The 14,776-nt window shown below is 39.1% G+C and overlaps 1 protein-coding gene and 1 long non-coding RNA gene across 7 annotated transcripts in view; one reads left to right on the top strand and one right to left on the bottom strand.

Annotated features, from left to right (window-relative positions):
* Window positions 1–10,780, top strand: part of LOC120097183 (uncharacterized) — a 67,563-nt gene extending 56,783 nt beyond the window's left edge. For 2 of the 3 annotated variants that reach the window (XR_010058246.1, XR_010058248.1), the window contains 2 exons: window positions 7,958–8,188; window positions 10,644–10,780. This is a non-coding gene — a long non-coding RNA (uncharacterized LOC120097183). Of the gene's footprint in view, window positions 1–4,218; window positions 4,272–7,957; window positions 8,189–10,643 lie in introns of all 3 variants that reach the window. The other variant, XR_010058247.1, reaches the window with a different exon arrangement.
* The window catches only part of Fgf14 (fibroblast growth factor 14), a 643,687-nt gene that overhangs the window by 457,529 nt on the left and 171,382 nt on the right, over window positions 1–14,776 (bottom strand). Inside the window, exon 2 of one of the 4 annotated variants that reach the window (XM_039093639.2) lies at window positions 5,628–5,694. The exons of the other annotated variants lie outside the window; for them this stretch is intronic. The gene's annotated coding sequence lies outside the window, so the exon portion shown is untranslated. The remainder of the gene's footprint in view (window positions 1–5,627; window positions 5,695–14,776) is intronic. 4 annotated transcript variants of the gene reach the window in all.

The following is a 14,776-nucleotide window of genomic DNA, read 5'->3' on the forward strand; positions in this document are numbered from 1 at the left end:
CAGAAAATGTGGTACATCTACACAATGGAATATTACTCAGCTATCAAAAACAACGAGTCTATGAAATTCGTAGGCAAATGGTTGGAACTGGAAAATATCATCCTGAGTGAGCTAACCCAATCACAGAAAGACATACATGGTATGCACTCATTGATAAGTGGCTATTAGCCCAAATGCTTGAATTACCCTAGATCCCTAGAACAAACGAAACTCAAGACGGATGATCAAAATGTGAATGCTTCACTCCTTCTTTAAATGAGGAAAAAGAATACCCTTGGCTGGGAAGGGAGAGGCAAAGATTAAAACAGAGACTGAAGGAACACCCATTCAGAGCCTGCCCCACAGGTGGCCCATACATATACAGCCACCCAATTGGACAAGATGGATGAAGCAAAGAAGTGCCGACTGACAGAAGCTGGATGTAGATCGCTCCTGAGAGACACAGCCAGAATACAGCAAATACAGAGGCAAATGCCAGCAGCAAACCACTGAGCTGAGAATAGGTCCCCCGTTGAAGGAATCAGAGAAAGAACTGGAAGAGCTTGAAGGGGCTCGAGACCCCAAAAGTACAACAATGTCAAGCAACCAGAGCTTCCAGGGACTAAGCCACTACCTAAAGACTATATATGGACTGACCCTGGACTCTGACCCCATAGGTAGCAATGAATATCCTAGTAAGAGCACCAGTGGAAGGGGAAGCCCTGGGTCCTGCTAAGACTGAACCCCCAGTGAACTAGACTATGGGGGGAGGGCGGCAATGGGGGGAGGGTTGGGAGGGGAACACCCATAAGGAAGGGGAGGGGGGAGGGGGATTTTGCCCGGAAACCGGGAAAGGGAATAACACTTGAAATGTATATAAGAAATACTCAAGTTAATAAAAAAAATAGTTTATATTAAAAAAAAAAAAAGAAAAGCACACAAGAAGAGTTCTGTTGAAGGGAGGGAATGGTAGGAAGAGATAAAGCAGGAAATTGTGGTCATGGCATTAACAAAATCTAGTTACAAGATTGACCATAGGGAAAATAGAATTACCCTCCCCATCAAAAGAAAAGACATCTCTGGTAAATCTCTCACCACAAGCAAAGCAGCTGAAACAAGGAGGTCTCCACCAGTACTACCAAGCCTTTATTCGATAGACTCCACAGCATAACTAAGCCCAATGAAACCTGAAGCTCTACCCACGACAGAGCAAAGTGTTCCATGACAGGAACAGAAAAACCTTCAGAACGCTGCCAGCTGTCAGTGCCTTTTTTACTTATTTTGCAACAGCCACTTTGAAATTATTTAACACCTTGAAATAGTCAGTGAACTAGATAGAGATTCTTAGACGCAGACACTGAAGCAGCCTCACAAGCCAGAGATTCCTACCTGCAACCAGCATGCCCTGAGTCTGCATTTGCAATTTGAGGATGAAAATACACTAAATGAGGTGAACTGCCTGGGGATTTCTACCATCACCTTCACAAAGAACATACACAGAAGCAGATTTATGCTTCATTTCCATTAACGAATACTGTATGTTAATGTAACAAGTCGCTCTAGGGGAGGGGGGCAGAAAAACAAGTGAAAGAATTTAGAACCTTGTACTTGAAAATAACATCAGCCCTTCAAGAATATTCTTTTCCTCTGTGATTGTCCAAGATCTAGATTTTCCAGGTTCTGACCACACAAAAGATGAATCAGACTCATTTAAATGGCAAAAAAAAAAAAGAGTTGTCTGGGAGGATCAGAATCTAGGCAATTTTCAGGAGGGTGGCAACAGACTCAAAAATCTGTTGGAGCATCTGCCAATAAATCAAGGCCTAGAGAAAAAGTTCTCTGGAAACCCTGAAATATTTTATTTATTTATATAATTATTGTTGTTGGTATAATGAGAAAAACAATAAATCAGAAGCCTGGCAATGGTGAATATAAAGAAACAGGCCCAATGACTTAAATGGAATTATTTCTTATCCCCCTCTAACTTTTTTTGACAAGGAGCTCAGCAGTGTCTTCTACCAATCACTTGGGGTGTAGAACCACTTTTCACACCCCAAGTACTAGAGACCTCTGCAGTCAGTCAGGACAATTCATGTTGTTCTAATGAGAAGCTGCCATGCAACATATCACCTTTAGTAGGGAAGCATTTCAATCTAAGATGCTAAGAAAGACTGTCCAGAATGTTCCAGCCACACAAAGGAAGAAGTGTGAGGCACTGTTCATCCAAGAAAGCTTCCAGATGAGAGCTCAACATAAAACATAGGTCCAAAAACGGCAACCAACAGATTGGGAAAAGATCTTTACCAATCCTACAACAGATAGAGGCCTTATATCCAAAATATACAAAGAACTCAAGAAGTTAGACCGCAGGGAGACAAATAACCCTATTAAAAATGGGGTTCACCAAACACAGAAAGACATACATGGTATGCACTCACTGATAAGTGGCTATTAGCCCAAATGCTTGAATTACCCTAGATGCCTAGAACAAATGAAACTCAAGACGGATGATCAAAATGTGAATGCTTCACTCCTTCTCTAAAAGTGGAACAAGAAAACCCTTGGCAGGGAACAGAGAGGCAAAGATTAAAACAGAGACTGAAGGAACACCCATTCAGAGCCTGCCCCACATGTGGCCCATACATATACAGCCACCCAATTAGACAAGATGGATGAAGCAAAGAAGTGCAGACCGACAGGAGCCAGATGTAGATCGCTCCTGAGAGACACAGCCAGAATACAGCAAATACAGAGGCGAATGCCAACAGCAAACCACTGAACTGAGAATAGGTCCCCTATTGAAGGAATCAGAGAAAGAACTGGAAGAGCTTGAAGGGGCTCGAGACCCCAAAAGTACAACAATGCCAAGCAACCAGAGCTTCCAGGGACTAAGCCACTACCTAAAGACTATACATGGACTGACCCTGGACTCTGACCCCATAGGTAGCAATGAATATCCTAGTAAGAGCACCAGTGGAAGGGGAAGCCCTGGGTCCTGCTAAGACTGAACCCCCAGTGAACTAGTCTATGGGGGGAGGGCGGCAATGGGGGGAGGGTTGGGAGGGGAACACCCATAAGGAAGGGGAGGGGGGAGGGGGATGTTTGCCCGGAAACCGGGAAAGGGAATAACACTCGAAATGTATATAAGAAATACTCAAGTTAATAAAAAAAAAAGAAAAAAAATGGGGTTCAGAGCTAAACAAAGAATTCACAGCTGAGGAATGCCGAATGGCTGAGAAACACCTAAAGAAATGTTCAACATCTTTAGTCATAAGGGAAATGCAAATCAAAACAACCCTGAGATTCCACCTCACACCAGTGAGAATGGCTAAGATCAAAAACTCAGGTGACAGCAGATGCTGGTGAGGATGCGGAGAAAGAGGAACACTCCTCCATTGTTGGTGGGATTGCAGACTGGTACAACCATTCTGGAAATCAGTCTGGAGGTTCCTCAGAAAATTGGACATTGAACTGCCTGAGGACCCAGCTATACCTCTCTTGGGAATATACTCAAAAGATGCCCCAAAATATAACAAAGACACGTGCTCCACTATGTTCATAGCAGCCTTATTTATAGTAGCCAGAAGCTGGAAAGAACCCAGATGCCCTTCAGCAGAGGAATGGATACAGAAAATGTGGTATATCTACACAATGGAATATTACTCAGCTATCAAAAACAATGACTGCTAAGACTGAACCCCCAGTGAACTAGATTGTTGGGGGGAGGGCGGCAAGGGGGGAGGATGGGGAGGGGAACACCCATAAGGAAGGGTAGGGGGGAGGGGGAGGTTTGCCCGGAAACCGGGAAAGGGAATAACACTCGAAATGTATATAAGAAATACTCAAAAAAAAAAAAAAAAAAAGAAAGAAATACTCAAGTTAATAAAAAAAAGAAGAAAAAAAACTAAAAAAAAAAAAAAAAAAACAACATAGGTCCAGAAGTATTAGACAAGTTAGAAAAACAGCATTAGGTCTGCCCATTACAGAGTGTTATTTATCCTTGACCTAGGTTTCTGACTCCTTCCTGAATTACAGGCCACCTGGTGAGATTAACAATACTACTCAATGCTTTTACCACTGGAGAAGACTCTTTCACTCTGGTCTTGTTTAGTAATTCCCCTTTTCTGCTATAAATTACTTACACCCAAATAGCAGAGAGGTGTTATTTGAAAGAAAAGAAAACTGTTTAGTTTGAACAATAGTTATGAGTCATTTCATTTGTTTCTTCTTTGTTTTTAGTTAGAGAATCTGACCAACCATTTAAGATTCAGAAGCTTAAAAGTCAAGAAAAAGTGAGTTTTACTTCCAGGGAATAAATTACTGAGTAGCCTGAAATTGTGTGAGCTTCTGAACTTGTGCTCAGATTTGTGTGAGCACAAGGAGGTTTATTAAGTTCCACCTTTAAGAAAAAAAAGTCACAATTCCTGGATTCAACTGACTTCCAATTCCCATCACTCTCTACTGAAGCTCTACATAGGTGTCTTCCTCTGAGCTGTTACTGTGTTCATTGTTCATAGACCTTCTCTCAGGAGCTATTGCTAGGACAGTTTTGGTTGGCAATAACTCAAAAGATTCTATTTGCATCTATGGTAAAGTGGTAAGAAATGCCACTAAATGTCTGACCATACACAGAGTTTTCCATCCGTGTGTGTGTGTGTGTGTGTGTGTGTGTGTGTGTGTGTGTGTGTGAAGGGTGAGGAACCTAACTCCTTATATCATTAGGTAAAAGGCCACTGTGCTCACCAGGGTTCACATAAATCCTATAGAATAACTCCCCTAGAACAGATATTCTTGTTAGTGACAGCTGAATGCCACCATCCAGATTCTGTGAAAGAGAAGCTCAAAGTTATTCACTCTTCTGGAAAATTAAGTATAAAATTTCATAATTTTTCACTGTTTTGTTCATATACAAATTATAATGTACCAAAAATGGGCAACATCGACAGGTTAATTTTTCTCTGGTCTAGCTGTCAGGCCTGACACTGGGAGGTCACAGAGTAGAAAGATCTCCTGAGATCAGCCTGCTCCTACCACTGGATGATTCGTCATCACCTCCTGAGTGTAGAGTGAGAGTGACTGACAGCATAGCACATACATATGAGGTCCATTTATCTGATCCAGCTTTAAAAGTAGATTCCATATATTCTAGCTTCTGATCAAAGGTGGGGCTTCTTTTTACTTCTTTTTCCTCTATACCTCTTAAAATAAAATATAAATGTAACATATGTTTCAAACAAGTTGGTTCAGAACTCAGAGAAGGTAAGAACTCTCCTAGACAGCCAATTCCTCCTTACAGATTCCATCTAGTCCCTGAACCTATTTCAAGCTTTTCTAAGTCTGTGTGTTCCCAGTATCTAGAGTAACATAGTAAATAGTGTCTTATCCTCAGGTCCCTTTACTGTGGCCAGCCACAGATTCACCATCCATGCTACTATGTTACCAGTTAGGCAGCTGATAAAAATAAACAGTATATCAGTCTTGTGGTGGGTGGCATGTTCTTTACAAGAAGAATGTCAGTTTGGGAATCATTTCAAATTCTACATTTTAGGCATTGGTCATATATATAATAACTCTCTAAGTTTTGTTGATAACTCTTGTCTTTGAGTGGAAGTAAGATAACAATGTTCTTAGTATCATTTTGTACACACCTCCTTGTTCATCTCTTCCTGTTCTTGTTCAATGTTGACTTAGACTTGACAGTGTATTTTTAAGAACCTAGAACAGATGGAGTGGGAGAAAGAAAAATCAGAAATGGAGGTCCACATAGACCAAAAAATGTGAAATGAAGTCACAAGAGAAACAGGAGAATATATATAGAAATGAGCCAGGACACTAAATGGAGAAGAACAAAGTTAAGAGGTGGGAGGAAGAAAAACCACAAAGCCTGTGGAGGCAAAAGAATAAAGAGGGTTTATGTTGCTAGGAGATACAGCCAGGCTTTATGTCAGAATTTGTACACACAACCCCAGTCTAGGATGTGCCTTATCCTAAGTTTCAGAGTTCTGAAATAAAGGAATAATAGGTCTGTGAAAATTTGTACCATTGATCCAAACATAACATGCTTCCCTAAGACCACACAACCTTAGCAAGTCACTTAGCTTTCCTCCGACTCCATTTACTCATCCTTAAAGGGAGGACACTCATCAATTCATGACTGAGCTGAGGAACATGCTCTAATTATTAGAAGCATTAGCAATGTGCATGCTTTAAATAGTAGAGACAAAGTATTGTAACCAAAAGTGTGAACAAGATCCAGACGTAAGGAATTTAAAACTGTGAGAGCTTTGCACTAATTCCTTATGGTAAAAATATTCTCTTATAAACATTTTAGAATTCTTAGAAACTTTGAAAAATTAAAGCTTAGGGTAGTGAGAGGGAAGGAAGGGGAGGGAGGAAAATGGAAGAAGGAGGAAGATAGGGGGAGAAGGAAAGATGGTTAATTTTTGTAATCTACCTATAAAGAAAAAGGCAAGGCTGGAAATTTTATTTCTGAAAAGCATTGCAATCTGGAAACTTCTATGGCAAACTTTGTGTTACAACTAGTAAAAATAACATCTATTTTATAAGATTACCTGCTAAAAATGTGATGAATAGACATTTCAGTAACCAAGAGATTATGTTTTATCTTGTTGATGAAGATCAAATAAAAGCCTACTCTGTCTGTTTAAAATTAATATGCCAGCACTCTGAAGGATAGTGAACTGAGAACTACAGAAAGAATGTATTGGCTCAAAAAGCTAAATGGCAATTGATAATTATGTCACCCCTTCTCTTTTGCACAGCTCTACAGAAAAAGTAACATATAACCCTCCTCAAGAACTGAAATGTGCTCTTACTCTGTTACTCTTATCCTCTTATTCTCTTCCCTCTCTGTCCCTTCTCTCCCCATCCCCCATGTGTTTCTCTCTCTCTCTCTCTCTCTCTCTCTCTCTCTCTCTCTCTCTCTCTCTCTCTCTCTCTCTCTCTCCTCCCTTCCCAACTCCCTTTCCTGTGCCCTAAACTATTCTATATGAAAAAACAAAAACAAACAAATAAACAAACAACAACAAAACCCTAAAATGTTCTCTGCCAATGTGGTTTGGTGGAGCTACTCTACAAAGCTCAGTGGTTCTTAGCTATAAGAACCACAAAGGAGGGTAAAGTTCAGGACCAACCTAAGCTTCTATGGAGGAAGCCATTGCTGCATAGGTGCAAATACACTCGAAAACGGCAACACAAAAACACCAAAGAATTATCATTTTAAATGCCTTTAGAGTTCCCCTAAGACACAAAATCCTGACCCAGTCTCTAGGGAGTGCTCCCTGGCACCCAAGTGATCCACCTCTCACTCACACAATCTACTTTTAGAGCCTCAGCAGCTCAACTTTCCCAGCTCTGCAAATGTAGTATTGATTCCTAGAGGAAATCAATCTCACCTCAAAGTAAAACCTTTCATCAAATCCCCATCTTTCTTCCCAAACCAGTGCCATATCTGAATGATACCTCAAAACAGATTTCTCTCTACCAGAGTTGTTCAGTAAATATTAACCAAAAGGTGGAGTGTAGAATCACCAGTGAAAAAGGAGGCGCCCCCAACTCACACAAAATTAGAGGTTATACAATAAGAATTGATCATGAAGCTATAAACTGGTTTATGTAGCATTTTAGCTGAATTTTGGAGAGTACAGGTCTTCTGGAAGTGTGTGTGCCTGCATGTGTGCTAGAAAATGCCTCATTCTGTAGCCCAGGTTGGCTTGGAATTCATTATGTAGCCAAGCTGGCTACATCACAGCCATGCTTCTGTCTCAGAGGGGAGTGCAGTCATGAGTCACTGTGCTCAGCTTGAAGGAGAGATACTTACTGGAAAATCCCATCATTAATGTGTCTACATTTTCTATGTGAAAGGGGCACTAGATTAAGCTAGAGCAGAGCAAAATAACAAGTTAATGTGGTAAGTTGCTAACTTTAAACCCATTTCTGTGTCTTTTTCATCAAAAAGGAACTAAAACATGAGAATGAATACATACACTAAGGAGCTAAACATCTGAAGAGACAGAAAACACACAATTGAGTGGAAAGGAATCTTCACATGGTTGAAGAAGAGAGAGCCACTTCAACTTTTAGAACATAGATCTGAGAGAGAACCAATAGGTATGAGACCCCACAGAAAAGTGGAAAAATGGACGGTGAAGACAATGTGACTGCCAGATTTCTTCACTAAGGAACAGAGGTGGGATAATGAGTTAGATACAAAGTTCAAGCAAAAGATATAAAATTATTTGCAAATATTTTATTAATTTTAGAATTTTTTTACTATATTTTTAAATTATTTGATGTTTTGCTTGCTTACCTATAGAGGTCTGAGAACTTAGTGACTAAAGTGTCTGCTGTACAAGTATGACATTCTGAATTGAGATCTCTACAATCCACATAAAAAGTTGGGCATGGTTGTATATGCTTACAATCTCCAAGGCAGATTGGAGGTGGACATTAGAAACAAGAGGATTACTGGAACTCAGTGACAAGCCCTGCCCAGAGAAATAAGGAGACTGCAATACAGGAGGATAAATATCCTTCTCCAGCCTCTATACACATGCATGCTTATGCACACCTGCACATATGATTGCACACACACACACACACACACACACACACACACACACACACACCACAGGAGATGGGGGAGAGATAGACAGAGGCAGACAGAAATAGAAATAGAGACAAACAGGCAGAGACAGTCAGACAGTCAGAGAGACAAGGGGATACACACAGAGACAGGGAGAGTCAGAGACAGAAAGACAGAAAGAGTCAGAGAGAATCTTTTGTGGTCACAGTACAGTGTACGCATTTCTCAATGTTCTCAAATATGAGTCCCCATGTCTGGTCACTGATCTGTTTTTAGGGTCCCCATTCATCAATTTAGGAAAGTGGTGAGGAACATACCCTTATCCCATTCATTCTGAATTTTGGTGAGGTTGTAGATTTTTGGTTTTAGCAATTTTCTAGGATGATTTTCCTCTAGATAATTTGAAAACTATATTTGGAACTGTAGAAAATGAGGTTTAAAACAAAATGGGAAGTAGCGTGTTCCAGAACAGATATCTGACCCAGATAGTACTCAACAAATGATAGAAAAGATTTTTGTCAGAAATTGGTCTGTAAATACTTCCCTAAAATATGGTGTGTTGAAATCATATTTTAGGTGAGTATTTAGAAATCATGCAAGTGATCAAATATGGGACACATGTGTGTCTAGGACCATGGAACGATACATAGAGCTTATCAATATAGGAAGTGTGTGTGTGGGGGGGGGTTGCCATAGCTACTACAGATCCCTCAGGAACTAAAATTATTTATAGTTTTATACTTTTCAAATGAATTCTGTTTCCAGTGCTGTACTAGCTTCACCAGCAAAAGCTACTGTCAGGCTTGTCCTTATCTAAGTTTGAAATAACAATTTCACTCTGATTATTTTTCCTCTGTACTATGACAGGTGTCTGTTGTGGCCTATCACTTTCAAACAAGCTCTACTCTGTTTTAAAGATTTAAAAGTTATCAGGAACTCATAAATCTTTCAGTATATCTCCAAAGCTGGCAAGGACCCTGTTTCAACCTCCACACATATTTATGCTGAGTTTCACTTCTATGGCCTACCAGCATCACTAAGAGCACATCCTACCTGGGATCTGAGGGACAGGAGGATCACTCATCAGATAAGGGTGATTTCAGTGAAAACATAAGGGGCTGAATTCAAATCTCCATCACACAGAAAAAGTCACACTCACTCATCTGCAAACCCATAAGCCATGCATTTCAAGCCAATTTCAAGGATAGGGAGACATAGAAGAGGAGGATAACTGGGGATTTCTGTCCACCAGTTTAACTACAAATCCAATTTTAGGCACTGTCTCAAGGAAATAAAGGGGGAAAGACAGAGCAGGATACTCAGCGTTCTTCTCTTGACTCTGTTCATGTACACATGTGTGCACATTTTTTTGTTTGACAATTTTGTACATGCTGATGTGTTTTGATCAAATAGTGGCATAGATGTTATGAAAGTAAACTCCTTTCTAATTGAGCTTAGGCTAACTCACACCTGGTACTGTTAATTGGGCCAAAACTCTTTAAGACTATAAGTTAAATATCCTACCTCAGAATATAACACTTTAGAATATTTTTGTATGTTCATTTTGTTGTTAGTGACAACACAATGCAATGGTTGTGAGAACTTGTATTGTTCAGCAGATTAATTAGATGAGTTGGCATTTCTGTACTCTTTGAAAGGATACATTTTAAAGTGCTCTCATATGGAAACATTTTGAAATTACTGAAGAGATTTGGCAGAAAAAATCTCTCCAAATTTACCACAATTAAATGGGAAAAAGTAGAATTCAGAAAACATAGCTCTCCAAATGTCTTTGGACATTCCTGAGCATTGTAATAATTTTTGGATAAAGGATGTTCACCTCTATATCATTTTGGTGGGACAGACTGTTTGTAAAGAAATTAATGCTTAAATATTATTTTAGTATCACTTCTGCAGGAGCATTCTTCCTGTAAATGATAAAGTGTTTTGATTGTACTGTGTCCAGGGTTCTTTGGGGTATTGACTCTAGTGTACCAGTGTGTGATAGGGTAGGTTGCTTCTATGTAGTGTTAATAGGTTTCATTTATCATTTCTACAGGTGGTTAAAAGAGGATGAAAAGAAGGCAATGTTCACGGTTGCCTACAATGAAACTGAACAAAACTTCAATTTTATGAGGAGCTGCAAAAGGAGTATTTCTACCATCATAAATGTGTTTTATGTGCTAAATAAATAAATTACATACCATCGGGAAAGCTGCTTTTATGTATCCTCATGTCTCTAAGTATAACCAACTGCAATGTGGAATATTTTCTCATCAGACTTAAGATTCATTGTATTTTTTTTCAAACAGTAGCTCAGCTGCAGCTTGATCGTTTGGAAGAAATGCATCGGTAGTTAATAATTATAGCTATTTTAAAATATGACCTGAAAAATTAATGTTTTAGTTCAATTTTAACATGTTTACCACATTTCACTGTATTTTATGCATAGTGCTTTCAGTAACTAAAAAAATACTATTCATTGCATGCACTCTGCTTCCCATTGCCCCATATGAAAAACATCACACATTGATCAACACATTATCTTGTAAGTTGGAACATTAGAATTGTATCTAGGTCTTTAATGCTGGGGAATAATATCTTAGTTCCTAATAGATCCCCTGTCTTCACAGCATCATTGTAATTCTCTTCCAGATCCTAAGCATGCATTTAGTTCCAGTGGAAGAGCTCGCTGTTCTTTGTCTGGATACCAAATCCTGGAACTGAGTAGCTCCACCAGCCTTCCAAACCAACACACCTTTGCCTGCATTTCAGGGCCACTTCTCTTCTCACTGGGCAAACCGATGGTTCCTGTGAGAATCACAGCACATATCTGCATCTCACCAGTATCTTCCTTCTCAACTAAGTACTTGCCCCAGAGAATTCCACCCCTTCTCAACATCAGAAACTGGAACTTCTCTCTCCTTATCTTTGCTGACCCTTCCCTCATGCCACAGACAGTCCTCCGAGTCTCACAGACTCTCCTTAACCTGCTTTCCCCATATTGCTAGCAGAGTTTACACACAAGCTTTTCCACGTTGCATTACAGTCACTACCTCCATTTCTCACCCCAGTCACTCACGGCTACACCAGACATGTGGGTACTCTGGGTGGGTTAATTATGTCCGGCCCTCTAGGCATTATTTTTGTTTTCTTTTATTTAATGATGCAGCATGAAAAAAAAACCAAGCTTCTATGAATGCAAATGGCATGCCTGTTTATCAATTTATAGTAAGAATTATTTAAAGTACTTAGGCCTGCTACAGGTAGCTGATTTACAACTCTCACTCTGCCTCTTTCTAATCAATTCTAACTAGATAATATCATTCTCCATGTGTACACACACAGGGTGGAGGATTAAGCTAAATGGATGGTTCAAAGTGTTGATAGAAAATGTTTTGATTTAAGAAAGCTTGCAAGCCACTCATCTTGTTTTCTCTTTTGGGGGAGCTATGCTATTACTTGGGGGTATCTTAAAGAAATGAGCATTCTGATAATAAAGCAAATTCCTTTTTCCCTTAAAAACAATTCTCTGCCTTGCTTGTTTACTTGTTTTCACAGAATTTACCAATTTAATAGCTAAACACTGTAGCTTTAAGACAAACCCTGAGTTAAGCCTGTGGCCTCATAATTATATGTTTTTATTTATAGAGGCATAGCTAGAAGTCTGTTTGGGTTTTCATTTATTATTGTTTGGTTTTACCTCCCAAGCTAGAATACACTCTGTAGCCAAAGCCACAGATATCCAGCAGTTCTCTGGGTCAGTCTCCTGAACATTAGATTACAGGCACCACATCCACCTAGGGGCGCTTTTATAGAGCCACTTGAAGTCCCTGTACAGGCTACAGATTCAATCCAGCCACTACGCGGTTATACTAGAATAATCATGTGCTCATGGGGCAACCAGCTGCCCCACCAAGCATGCTTGCTGACGCCACACTTAACTTAATCTAAGTTTCTTGAATAATTGTTCTCTGTGTCATTTATCAGATATGTGGATTCTGTTGCAGCATCAAGGATCCAATCTTGGGCTTCATACACGCATACAAGTCTTCTATCTATACATTCTGGAAGGAGCTTTGTACCTTTTTCTTACCTAACAACCTGGCATTTGAGGATTGGAGCAAATATATGAAGCATAAAGACAAGGTTCTAAATGTGTCACTGGTAGGTTTCCCATGCATAAGTGGAGAGCCCCACCACATGCACATGTGTGTGTAGCACTAACTGAACTAAGTGGGTTATCAAAAATTCTTTTTAAAGGAGACATGAAGTTGAAAAGGGGACATAGAGGTGGTCGGAGGGGGGACGTAGAGATGCATATGATCATATTTTCACACGTGTATGAATGTCTGAAGAAGAAAATTTATAGAAGCTCAATACAAAATAGTTACTTCAGCTTAAGCTTATACCACTTACTGCTTTAAGCTATTCTTACTACTATCTGATAGTATCTTCTTCAACATTCATTTCTCATCCTATTCAATTTCCTTGATAATAGGTAACATTTTGGAGTATAATAGTTTTGAAATGTTCTTCAACATTTCAGATTTAAAACTTCAGCAACAATGCTTCCTCATGTTTTTTTCTTCTGTTTTAAAACCTTATTCTGCCTCCCATTACAAAGTCTATTCTCATCTTTGAAATCTACTTATTCTTTCAGATTTTTATCTTTTTGTTCTCACTGTATCTGATCTCCCCAGGTGATGCTGTCTACTCTCATGCTTGCAATTACCGCTTTGATTCAGTTATTATCAAACCTCTGTCTTAAACCTTAAGCAAACAATTCATTTCTGATACTTTTAGCACATCTCTTCATGACCAGCCACCAGGATAAATTTATCTTTTTATATAATATTTTATTATTTTTGACAATTTCATATATGCATACAATGTACTTTGAACACGTTTACCTACTACTCCATCCCTACCCCCAACCACTTCCAATTTTGTGTTTAATTTTTTAAAGTAATTCAGTCTAATTTGTATTGTACATATATATTCATGGGTCAACAACAGAGCATCAGGAACCTAACAGGAGCTGTACCCTTAAAGAAGATACATTTTCCATGCTTTAAAAGCTATTAATTGTGAATAGATGCTGAGATAGGGGTAGTGACTTATGGACCCTTCTGTCCTCTATGCTGGAATTTTGATCGGCTTAATCTTGTGCAGGTCTTATGCAGCCAACCACAGGTTCTTTGGGTTCATTTGTTCAGTGAATTTATCATGTTCAGAAGATACTATTTTACTCTGGTCTTTCCTGACCTCTAGATTTTACAATCTTTATGATATCACTTCCATGGTGCTACCTGTGTCTTTAGAGGAGGGATATACATGTTCTATTTGTGGCTGAGAACTACACAAATACTTATTCTCTGTACTTTGACCAGTTATAAATTTCTGGGTTAACCAACCTCCACACTATCACAATCACTATTGTACACACAAATTATCTGATGCAGTCTGAGAACTATGCTCTGTATCAGTTACAGAGATACAAATTTAGAGGCCAATTTGATACAATGTTCATTTAACAAAATAATAGTAGTAGATTCAGCTATATGGGGCTTATGATATGAGCTTCTTAACTATTCTTAGAGAGATTGCAGTACTAGTCATGTGTTTCTATGGAGCAGGCCTTAAGTTCAATCAGAAAGTAGTTTGTTTTTTCTCACAACTGTCATGCTACTATTGCACCCATAGGCCTATCTTGCATTAACTGTTAGTAGGATACAAATTATATGAAAGAAAAAGGAATACTGGAGAGGGAGGTTTAAATGAAGAGAGGTATAGGTGAGTAAGGTATGGGAGAGGGTGGAGAGGGATCACTAACACTAAGGATGTTTGGAAAAGCTCCATGGAAACCTAATGTTTTGTATGTTTCATATCTATCTATCATCTATCTATCTACCTAACATCTATATGGATTTATAAGCTTTGGAGCTAAAAAAAAATAGGGTATGACAATGTTCCTCTTAAAAGCCATACATTTCTTGAGTATCTCAGAGACCTCCAAAACAATACAGGTTGTTGCCATTGCTCTTGGTTTCCAAGCAGAACTTGATGATAACATGCTGATGATATGACAAACTTTGGCTATTAAGAAATAAAGGTGATACAGACTAGCAAGCTGACTCTCATTGGCTGGCTTTCATAAAACTAAAAGGTGTCATGCAGGCTACAGGAGGT

This window comes from Rattus norvegicus, chromosome 15 (genome assembly GCF_036323735.1).
Source record: "Rattus norvegicus strain BN/NHsdMcwi chromosome 15, GRCr8, whole genome shotgun sequence".
Taxonomy (NCBI): domain Eukaryota; kingdom Metazoa; phylum Chordata; class Mammalia; order Rodentia; family Muridae; genus Rattus; species Rattus norvegicus.